A 12,194-nucleotide genomic window follows, 5' to 3' on the forward strand; every position below is an offset into this window, starting at 1 on the left:
TTTTCTTCCTTCTGCCCTACCCATGGCATGTCTTGGAAGACTTCTCAATGGGGTCAGTGGTGGTGATTGGTCTAGTTTTCTTTCAAAGTGGAACTTCCTTAAATCAGAACATTGAACAAAAAAGCAGCTTATTTTCATCCTGGCTCTGCCTGGGACTCAGCATGCACCTGTAGCCTGACCTCTAGCCTCACCAAGTGTATTGCTTTTGTGGACTGCAAAATGAAGAAGGTGATGGGTTCCACTATAGCCTGTGAACCTGGTGGGCGTGCCAGGGAGTAATAATGAGAGAAGAACATTATACAGTGTCATCTTGATTGCTGACACAAAGGGATAAAGAAAATTATCTAAACCCGTAGAGAATCCAATTGCATTCCACTGCTGAAAGGATTTAACTCGTGAGCATTCAAAGGTATTGTTGAGATACCAACACCCTATTCCATGGTGAAACACCTTTTTTTTTTTTTCAGTGTGTTCCTCCTAGTTTAGCTACCAGCCAGTAGGTGGAAGCCCTTGGAGGATTAAAATCTATATACATGGAGTTCATACTTTTAGCTCTTCAGCCAACACATTCTTCTTCCTGTCCGTGAAGCATCCATGCCATACATTTCTAAGAATTAAATGCCTAGGTGGATTACATGTAGTGTGTGAGTGTCCTGTGTAAAAACCACTAGAGTGTAACAAGTGACTTGAATGATTTTTTTCCTAACATGTTTGCAACTGATAGCTCATATTGAATGTTTTTATGTAAACTTTGTATCGTTGGGATGAATTACCCAATCAGAGATTTATATTTTCATAAATGTTACATTTAGTTAAAATTTTGTTACAGAGTTGTTACACTAGAAGATTATTTCAGTGTTCAAACAATATAGTCTTGTGTATGTATCGTTTGTATGAATAAAAGATGAGCTACTTAAACTTGAGTGTTATGGAGTCTCACCACTGAGGTTGAGCAGACCTGGAAGACCACCCGACTACCAGTAATTATTCAAATTGACAAGGCGCCGAAGGTGCACTAGAACTATTTCTGGAGCGTTCTAGACACAAAGCCATGACATCTACAAAACAGCCTGAGGAGTTTGGTACTGTTATTAATCTGCATTGATGTGAAATGCTGAGAAGTAAAAAAAAAAAAAAAAAAAAAAAATGGACATAATTCCAGCACATCACCAGCACCTTGGTTAGCTTTCTCAAAGTACATCAAAATAAAGCATTCAGTGCCCAGTAGTCATTTGGTGACAGTGACTTCTAAGATCTTTACTAGTGTGCAGGTGAGAGATTCAGCTAGTTTACCGGATGCTACTAGAGATACCCAAGTTTGCTTGTTTTTTTTTTCCTCCCTCCAAAATACAGAAGTAGCTGATGAATTCAGTCAACAAGCATTTACCTAATCACATATTCCACCTAGAACACAGAATTAAATAAAATAGCTCTTGCCTTCTAGAATTCCAGACTCAGCATCAAACTCAGAAGAAAATAAGGTCTCTGTGCACATGTGCAAGGGTAAAACCCTTCCTCTTGGGGCTGGAGCTGGAAATTTCCAAGGACTAGTGAGTGCCATTCACCAATTCCCCGGGAGTGAGCAAGACCTAGGCAAACCTCTCCAGATACCTTTACACACACACACACACACACACACACACACACACACACACATACACACACACACACACACACACACACACACACACACCTCTTTGATCTGAGAATTCATATATATATATATATATATATATATATATATATATATATATACCCCTCCCCAAAGATATCTTTAAACATGGCAACATTGGAAAGCATCAGTGATGTAAACAACAATCAGATGAAGTTGTGTGTGTAGTTCTCAACAACAACAAAAAAATTACTTTAAAATAAACTTTTAAAATTCAAGACATAAAAGAAACCCAAAGGCATTATCAAGTTTCTTACCCTCCTCTCTTTATGACTGAGATAAACCTCAAAGTTTCTCCCACTGACTCTTAAAAAGCAAGACAAATTCCAAGTCTTTTTTGATCAGAAAAACCTAATTCATATATAAATAAGCCAGTATGAAATTTTTGACAAGGCTGGAAATTGAACCTGAGAGTCACTTACAAGAAATTTTTCTTCAAATAAATAAATGACATTCAACAACGTAGTTTTCCCTCGTAAATCTACATTTGAAAGTGCAAAGCTATTTTAGCACTAAAAAGAACCGAAAACCGTTGAGTGTTCTCCTTTAGAGCACGGCAAATGCCTGTGAAGACAGCGGGCCTGTGGAACTTAAAACACTCTAGAGAAAATGATGGCCTGGTCTTTGGGAAGTCCTCTCAGTTCCTTAATCTTCTCACTGCAAGCCTTGAGCTTGGAGAGGAAAGCATGTACGCTAGATGGCGCAATTGCTCAACACATTTTCCTGGCAAGCGCCACAGCGTCTGGGCCAGGTGGACCGAAGACCGAAATCTTTAACTAAATTTCAGGATTAAAGCACCCGGTTCTCCACCCTTCGTAGGGAAAGTGTGTTGGGTGAAGTGTCCCACATCCTGAAACTCCAAGGGAAGGGGTCTGGAACTGGGATTCTTTCATTTGTCCCACTATGGCCTTTGGGAAGCAGGCAAGCTTGTAGCCCCTGGGAATGACCGTCGCAGCAGTCGGTGTCTGTGCAGTTTGTCTAACTATCAGGCAGGCGACAAGCAATATGCGCTCGATCTAGCAACTAATGCGGAGTGGCTCGCTGACCACTCACTCAAGCATAGATCACCAGACCCCCTTGTCCCTGTAGCCTGCGCACACGCGCTAAGGCGCAGGTAAAGGGTTACCCTAGCCTGGGAGGCTCGCCCGCTCCCCGCCCACGTGACGCGCCGGCCCAATGACCGCAGCCCGAAGTGGGGCTGCAGCGCGACAGGCTCCGGGCAGCGCTGACCCACTCGCGTGTCCCAGTGAGGACTTCGGAAGCCCGCGAAGCCATGGGCACCGCGACTCTGGAGCCGCCGCCCCGCCTCAGGTAAGCAGCATCCCGGCCAGGGCCGGGCTCCTACAGGAGGAAGAGGGCTGGTCCTGGGCAGGAGTCCCCCGCTTTGCTTCTCGGTTCCCCTTCTCTTGGGGGAAAGCGGGGAGGAACGAAGCGAGGCATCCGATGGTTTGATGACTTTCGTGAGAAATCAGGGAATTCAACCTAGGCGCGGGAAGAGTGGTGACAAGGAACAGGTTTCCAAACTCAGGGCGCCGGCGCTGGTTGTATGAAATGATTTGTTTTTAAACTCCCAGTTCATGAGCTCTCTGCTGTGCCTGGCAACTTAAACTGGACAAATTGCAAGAGATTTTCCCATCCTCCTGTCTCCCGCGGTCACCATATTTAAGCTTGGGGGTGGGGAGGGTATTGGCTAAAACAGGAAGGGAATTTGACCGCCCCCGCCCTTGTTAGAAATGCCCTTGGGTTCTGGAATCGGGTCTATGGCGTGGTGAGGGTGCATGGAGGGAAAGACCCGGTGGTGCTCCCAAGAGCCTGGGACTAGGAGAGTGGGCGCCAAAGGGAAGGGCTACATGGTTGCAAGTTGTAAATATTTAATAAGCAAGTATCTACCAGGTCAGTCACCTGGGTCATCGTAGCCTGGACAGCCCTGGTGAGGTGAGGGGTGTGTGTGTGTGTGTGTGTGTGTGTGTGTGTGTGTGTGTTCACCAATGAAGAATTTTCCAGTAATAACAGGCAGATATCAGTGGGGACTTTTACCCCCTCTGATAACCATCATTAACCCTAAACACAAAACATAATAACTCCATTTCCATTGACTCAGAAAGTTTTATTTTCCATCGTGGTATAGACATTTGTGAGGTGAATGTTGAGGAAGTGGGTGTTCCAGGAGACACTTCTGTAACTATGCAAGAGTGTTTGTTGGTGGTGGCCTGTGGGTGGATGTCTTGGGTGGCTGTAACTCAGCAATGGTGAAGAATGTCGCTGGAGAAAAGAAAGTCTTGTAACGGCAAATGAAAAAGAAATGAGAGTAGTAGTTATTTTTAAAGACAGTAGGTTCCATATTTGCTGGGTTTTTTTTTTCCTTCTATATAATTTTCCAGCTATTATTATTTTAAAAAGATGGTAGGCCTCTCCATCTAAGCACCAGGGTCTCTGAAACACCTTGCCAGCCTCTTTGGTTAAAATCCTTGTCCCAGGACAGATCTCTATGACAACAATATGAAGCTTCCATCATTTAGGAGAGCTCTGAATGTTTGTGTTTCTGTGAAGCTGAGTGAACAGCCAGCTCCAGGGTTCACTGGGGAGAAAGAGAAGTGAGACACAGGAAAATGGTTTGTGGTTCATTTCTCCTGTTCACCGACTCTGCCCATCTTTTGATCCCATGCCTTCGCTTAATACCTCAAGTAAATGTTTATTTCATGCCCCCAGGGACTCATTACCCAAGAAGGTTTTGATATCTAGTAATTTCTAGAGATAAATGTGACCCATGTTGACGATATTCCAAAGAAATGTTGCAGACCTGGAAATTAAAACGAACAAACAAAAGCTTGCTTATTGTTCCAGCACATTCTCTTTCCTAAAAATGGAAAGATTCCCTAACTTCTGACCCAACACTTCTCAGAACCTGAAAATTGTGTTCTCAATGCTTAGACTAGGAGCCAGTCCCAGCCCAAGGGCAAAGCCAGCGCTGACCTCTTTCCTCTCAGAGTCACCTGGTAAAGGTGCCCCAGGGACCCGTGTTTCTTAGAAAAGACTCTAGCTTTTTAAGGAACCGAGTTCTAGGCCTCCTTAGATCTAGTTTTCTCTCCCTAGACAGTGTCTTACATTTACCCACTTAATCAATTTCCCAAGAACCCTGATTAGGCTTGTTTGGGTTCTTGCTTAAAGAACCTATTTCATTTCTAAATTTGATTATTAGAGTAGTTGTCTGGTTGCACATAAATGCCCTGGATGATTGAGAAAAGAAAAGCTGCCGAGAGCTGACTGGACCATCATAGGGGAGGACAGGTGTGGAGAACTCACTGTCGGCAGGGCATATGAGGAGACCAGTCATGGTTTTTTTTTTAGTGCCTGCTCTTTAGCCTCCAGAGCTACACAGGCCCAGAGCTGAAATTTCTTACCCTACTTGTTTCCTGAATACTTAAGAGAACAAACTGAAAATCCAACCATTTGTCTTCTGACATTTTCCCCAACATCATGGTCCCACAGAGATTGGGATCTTCAGAAAGATGGTAGAGCATCAAAATGACCTATCTTCAAATAGATTTGAAATACTAAACTGTGAATATGCCTCTGAAGCAGATAATGAAATAGCCTCGCCTATGGCTCAGTGCTGTCAGAAAGCCTAGACAGTGCTGAGCTGCAGTGAACGTCAGCTGAGATCAGAGAAATATGGTGTCTGAGATTTTACCATGAGCAGTGAGCTCCATTCATTCATTCAGCACAATCGGCTCTAAAATCAAGTGACCTCTGACCAGGCCTTAGAGACCGTGTGTGTGTGTGTGTGTGTGTGTGTGTGTGTGTGTGTGTGTGTACCTATTAACTCCAAGCAGTTGGCTGGGTGCCAGGGACACACACAGCTGTAGCCTCAAGAACCTAGTCTTAGGAGAAACCTTGGAAGGGATTGAAGCAAGGCACATATCTGTTCGTGAAGGTTTACTCTGGCTGCTGGGAAGAGATGGGAACAGGGTGTCTAGAGACCTAATGAAGGCAGCTGCTACCCAATTCACAGAAGAACAGATGGAGAAGTGAGTCCATTCATAGGATGCTTAGGGAAGCAACAGCATTTACAGTCTTAACTGTAAAAAAGTTTTAGTGACTCTGGCCTTTGATATTAGCTTACACACCATTTAAATTAGGGGTTGTTTGGTTTTGTTTTGTTTTATTCTTTCAGGTCGGGTAACAGTAGGTTTAGGCTGCACCTCCCCATGGCTTGTTTTCATCAAAGACCAAAGGCTTTTCGGAAAAGAATGTAATGATTCTCGATTTTTAGCAAGGTACTGCTTCTTTGTGTAGACTTTGAAGTATTAAGGCAAAATCAAAGATAAACTACTGCCTTATATATATGCTCTCTGGTGTACTTTAAATTCCTGTTGGAATAAAAGTCTCCTGACTCCCCAGGTTGGGCTGAGCATGACCTGTTATGTGTCAACAAGAGAACTGATGGTATTTGGAGGAATATTATTGTCTATGAAAACCATTTCATGCTAGAGAGGAGGGTCTCTCTCAGTGGTTGGCTCCAAGCTACCTGCAATGTGTATTGATGTACACATGTTTTAAACTTTATTTTAAAAAACAAAGATAAAAGAAAAAAATTTTAAACATTTTTGCATAAATGTATACAAATACATTTTTGTCAGTGCTTGGCTTTTTTTTTTTCTTTTTTTTAAGATTTGATACTCTGCATTAAGGTCTTACTAGTTACAATGAGCAAAAAGTACATGTAAAACAGGATGTAACCTGGAATTAGTCAACATTTTCTTGGTGTACAAGGATTGAGCATAATGTTTTTTGTTTTGTTTTGTTTTGTTTTTTTCTTGAACTTCACACAGTCTGTGAGTTGTTTCTGGGGCAGTCCGAGCCTCTGGGGTTAGCATCCCACTATCAGTGACTGAATATTATGTCTGTTCTTTTGTGACTGGGTTATCTCACTCAAGATGATATTCTCTAGATGCAACCATATTCTTAAGAATTTGGTTAAGTCATTGTTTCTGATAGCTGAGTAGTACTCCATTGTGTAAATGTACCACAATTTTTGTATCCATTCATCTACTGAAGGACATCTGGGTTCTTTCCAGCTTCTGGCTATTATAAATAGAGCTGCTATAAACATTGTGGTGCATGTATCTTTGTTGTATATTGGAGTGTCTCTGGGGTATATGCCCAGAAGTGGAATAGCTGGATCTTCAGGTAGTACTATGTCCAATTTTCTGAGGTATCGCCAGACTGATTTCCAGAGTGGTTGTACCAGCCTACAACCCCACCAACAGTGGAGAAGTGTTCCTCTTTCTCCACAACCTCGCCAGCATCTGCTGTCATCTGAGTTTTGGATCTTGGCCAATCTGACTGGTGTGAGGTGGAATCTCAGGGTTGTTTTGATTTGCATTTCCCTGATGGCTAAGGATGTTGAGCACTTCCTTAGATGTTTCTCAGCCATTCGATATTCCTCAATTGAGAACGTTTTGTTTAGCTCTGTACCCCATTTTTAAATAGGGTTGTTTGATTCTCTGGTGTCTAGCTTTTTGAGTTCTTTGTATACCTTGGATATTAGACCTCTATCTGATGTGGAGTTGGTAAAGATCTTTTCCCATTCTGTTGGCTGCCATTTTGTTTTCTTGACGATGTCCTTAGCCTTACAGAAACTTTGCAATCTCATTAAGTCCCATTTGTTAATCTTTGACCTTAGAGCTTGAGCCATTGGTGTTTTGTTCAGAAAATTTTCTCCTGTGCCTATGTGTTCTAAGGTTTTCCCTACTTTCTCATCTAATAGTTTCAGTGTATCTGGTTTAATGTGGAGATCTTTGATCCACTTACACTTGAGCTTGGTACAAGGAGATAAGAAAGGGTCTATTTTCATTCTTCTGCATGCTGAGTGCCAGTTGGACCAACACCATTTGTTGAATAGGCTGTCCTTTTTCCATTGAATGTTTACAGCTCCTTTGTCAATAATCATGCTAGAGAGGAGGGTCTCTCTCAGTGGTTGGCTCCAAGCTGCCTGCAATGTGTATTGATGTACACATTTTTTAAAATTCATTCACTGTTCATTAGCCCCAGAGAAGATTGCTCCAGAAAAGAATTTCAGGATCTCTTTTTGTGTTATTGTTTTCCACGACACCCACACCCCATCTAATAACTGAACTCCTAAGTTGGCCATTTGTGGCAGTAAACACAAATGTTTGGCTAAATCAGTGGTTCCCAACTTTCCTAATGCTGTAATTCTTCACTACAGTTTCTCATGTTGTGGTGACCCCCCCAACCATAAATTATTTCTTTAATTTTGCTATTGTTAAGAATCACACAGTAAATATCTGATATGCAGGATATCTGCTATGTGACTCCGAAGGGGGTTTCAGCCCACAGGTTGAACTAGAGTTATAAAATAGCTGAACTAGAGTTATAAAACAGGATCTGTCTTGTTTAATGACGAGATTGCCAGCAATCTCGTATCTCCCAAACACATACTGCAACCTACAAATGAATGAACAAAGTTGGCTTTCACCTGTAAATCATTGTCATTGTACGAGGTTGGTTCCTCTCTGATCTCTGAGGAGCTTAGCTATTTGAGTTCATAGTCCACACAGAGACCCCACCCTGCGGGCTCAGTGTGTGGTGATCACGATCATGGTGAATAATGTCTTCCTCATAACCTGCTGTGAGCCAGCAAAGAAATACAGGGAAATTTCTCCAAGATTAAACTAGCAATACAACTGTTATTATCAAATTGAGTTGAGAACTGACTTTTCATAAGTACTTTTGAAAAATACTGACTTTAATAAAAACTTAAAGAGTCTTTTGTGGATGAGGAAAATGGTAGCTCGGTCAAAGACTTTGTCAAAGGACATTATAGAAGTTCACACAGCTGCTGCCAGGTCCAAAATGTGAGTTTTTGCTTCTTACTTCCTCCCGCTATTCACTAACTATTGCAGATTTTTAGTATGCAGAAATTTCATTTTCAATTGACCATTACCCTAAAATATAACCTCCGTTTATTGAAAAGTTGCTCATATATACATCATTAGTTATCTGTTGCTGTTTAACAAGTGACCCAAAGATTATTAACACAACACATGTCTGTAACGAGCATAGTGGCCTAACGTAACCCATTTGTTGGGTTTGTGGTCCTGTCAGCAGTTTGGGCTGAGTTCAGCTGGGTGAGTCTTGTCCAGGCTCTTTCCTATATCTGGACTCACTGAGGTAGTGCTGCTGCTGAGTCTGATCTGACCACTGAGTCACCTGGGGAGCAACTAGCCTGAGTTCAGTGGTTCGAAGCCTGTCTGCCTGCTGAGACCATGCTGTGTCAGGAGGCAGAGTCACTGCTCTTGGAGGTCTCAGCTCAGCTGATCCAACTTATTTTTCCCCCAAGAATGTGCTTTAAAGGCAAGTGAGCCGCCCAGTTATGGTTCAGGGAATGGTGAAATACACCCAACTTCTTAGTGAGAGGGGCTACAGAGTCACATTTTAAAAATAAATTAAAACTACATGGATTCAAAGAGATGCGGATAACTGTGGCCATCTTCAAAGCCTGCGGTAGCAACCCTACACGTTACATAAAGCAGGTGACTGCTGTTGCTTGTACCTAAGACACGATTCCTACTTTAACGGTAAGCCAAGACCCAGACTTGTCAAGAGTCAGGCAAAGGACACAGCTGTTGAGTGGTGGAATAAACCCTGGGTCCTAGACCTGACTTGAAACTTGCAACACTGCTTCTGCCACAGGGAAAGGTGCCTAGTTGTCGATCTCATAGCTCCCAGCATCATGCTTAAAAGCTTTAAGAATGTTTATGTGTTTAAAACAAAAAAAGATAGGACTACATCCTAAATGAGCACATACTTTAATTTACATGTGTGTGCACACACACTGTTAAAGCAGCCAAGACTCAGACTGGGAAGAAATCAGGTGCTTGCATTATCAAAGCTGCTCAGTAAGGAAAAGAGACTAGGAGCCAGGGGGAGTGCAAAATGAAAAGAATGTGTTCTATTCTCTCAAATTTCCTCATGTCATCTATGTTTTTAAGTCTTGTTTCTTTTTCTTTTTCTGCTTGAGAACGGTCTCACTGTATGTCTCTGGCTGGCCTAAAACTTGTTACGTAGAACAGGGTGGGCCGGAACTCACAGATGGGCACCTGGCTCTGTCTCCTGAGCTCTAGGATTAAAAGCAGAGGCCATTATGCCTGGCCTTTAAGTCCTTCTTATGTAACTATGCTGAGGCTTCACATATGTCCACAGGTGACAGAATCATGAACGACCATGACTAGAAGGGATCTTCAGAGACCCCAATCATTCTCTCTTCGGGTAAGAAAAAGCCAGAAACAGATAAAAGGGAAGTTTAAGGATATGCCCAAGCCTGGGCCTAGCACTCAGGTCTCTAACCCAGACTGTTGTACTCTGACGAGTACTTTCTGAGCAGTCCCATCCTGGGGTGGCTTCCTGGTGATTTTTCTACCACGGGTGAGCAAACGGGAGGTAGCTAAGAGAGTTCATCTTCAAAGCTAAGGTGAGTCCTGGTTTGCTAGCCACCTGGCATGTTCCAAAATGCATTTAAGGCTCTAGTCACTTCTAAAGAGAATCATAAAACAGAAATAATTGACCAGACAAGATTAGGTTTACAGAATACAATTTATCTCTGTCCTCCTTTAAACTTGACAGGGCAGGTTTTATGGTCAGCACTGGGATTTGGTTTTTGGTGACGGAGCCAAGTGTTCTAAATGTGGATATAATAAAAGCTTCTGGGATCTGTCACAGCCCAGGCCGAGCCCACCCCAGTCCTCCAGTGGAGGCCTCATTTGCAGGTGAGGTCAGGTTCTGCCTTGTAAGATGCTTGTTGTTAACAGAGAGGGAAAGGCCAGTGTTTCCTGAACTCAAAGCCAGACCAAGCCCTACGCAGTGGCTCTGGGGAGGCGCACCTGGAAACAGGAAGCCACAGCTCACTGGAGTGGAGCGAGCTAGAGGATTATTTTAATAATATCCTCCTCCATTCCAGGATGGGGGCAAAAGGAGTGTTAATTTTATGTAATCAAATAGAGGGGGGGGAAAGGGGTGGGGGGAGTAGCAAAGAAGCCCACGTGACTTTGGAGGATGACATTACCAAAATTGAAACCCTTCATAAGCACCGTTCTTCAACCCCTCAACGTGAGCCAGATAGACCAAAAGTAAACCAAAGGTAGTGATTTTGCCACTGGAGTGCCTTTCAAGGCCACCAAAGGCAGCTATGTCTAAGCGGGACACATGTCATCCATCCATCCAGAACCATGCGGTCACAGTGTGCACAGTGGATGTGACGTCCCCATTCTGTGCAGTCCTGTGTGCTGGTGCTCAGCATCTCCTCACTTGGGAGCCCCAGAAAAGAAAGTGGGGACCTGAAGGGGGGAACCAGCATTTTCTTCCATCACTACGTATTTAGTCCACCTCCCTTCTTGCTTGAGCCTCAGATGAGCATATGTGACCGGCTGGATCAGGCCTGGCTATCCCAGAAGAGACTGGATTGAAGGTTCATCCTGCTGTTTGTTATGGGACTTTAGGAATTTCTCCTGAGAGCTCTGGATTCCAGTCTCCTAGTCTATATAATACCAGGACACTGACTGCTTCCAGCAAGGAGTGTCTTCCTAGACTGTAGCACTTGATGGAGCTTGATGTAGACTGCTTGATGTAGCTGACCCTTAGCATCTGTGGCCTTAGTTTTCTGGAATTCTATGAAGTGTTTAGACCAGGCATTTTGAGTCCAGAGTGGAAGGAGAAAATGGAAGGGCTGTCGAGTTCAAAGCATCTCGGCTCACCTCACTTTCACCTCTTTATAAAGTCACACCAGGAAACAGCAGGAAATTTCAAGCTCGAACATGAGGGGCCTCCCTTTGTTTCTAATAACATATATTTCCGTATTATGAAATTTCCTACTCAAATACCTGTCCCAGGACGGTTTTCAGCGCCTCTAGCAATGACTCCTTGTTTGCATCCGTGGGTTCCAAGGCTCTACTGTGGAAAGTGAAGATGTTTCTTGAGAAAGCTGGCCTGACTTTCCAGCTGTGTCAGCTCTAATATGCATTGAGACTAAAGAAAATGGCGATGTGGGAAGGCTCCAGAGTTCAGGAAAGCGGCCTTCTCTTGATGCTCATTTTTATGGCAGGTTTTCATAAGCTGGCATTTACAGCATTTAAAGGAGAGGGGCATTGTCTCAGTTTGGGTGTTTTATATATTCTTTATGTTTAAGTTTGGCTGGAGTTTTAAAAAGAACATCCTTGCGTTCTGACTGCATGGGGTGCACTTTCAAGCTGGTGAACCTAGCATTGTAAAAAACCAGTTTGGTTTTTTGTTTGTTTGTTTGCTTGACCACTTGTTATTTTGCTAATGTTGCTGAATAAAACAGCTTTTTTTTTTTCAATTGAACAGTCCTGATGCCAAGTGTTGGGAACATAAAGTTGATCACCGTGGGCAGGGACGGTCACCTAGAGGACAGGATCAACTCATAACCATGAAAATATATGGTGCTACAGGCTAGGGTGATAATCTGAGGGAAGAGCAGGGTGAG

The 12,194-nt window shown here is 43.2% G+C and overlaps 1 protein-coding gene across 1 annotated transcript in view; it reads left to right on the forward strand.

Moving 5' to 3' along the window:
* The first annotated feature begins 2,918 nt into the window (after window positions 1-2,918).
* The window catches only part of PGCKA1 (PDCD10 and GCKIII kinases associated 1), a 78,033-nt gene continuing 68,757 nt past the window's right edge, over window positions 2,919-12,194 (forward strand). The window contains exon 1 of the mRNA XM_080918021.1: window positions 2,919-2,983. The gene's annotated coding sequence lies outside the window, so the exon portion shown is untranslated. The remainder of the gene's footprint in view (window positions 2,984-12,194) is intronic.

Source organism: Micromys minutus (genome assembly GCF_963924665.1).
Source record: "Micromys minutus genome assembly, chromosome: 1".
Lineage (NCBI taxonomy): Eukaryota > Metazoa > Chordata > Mammalia > Rodentia > Muridae > Micromys > Micromys minutus.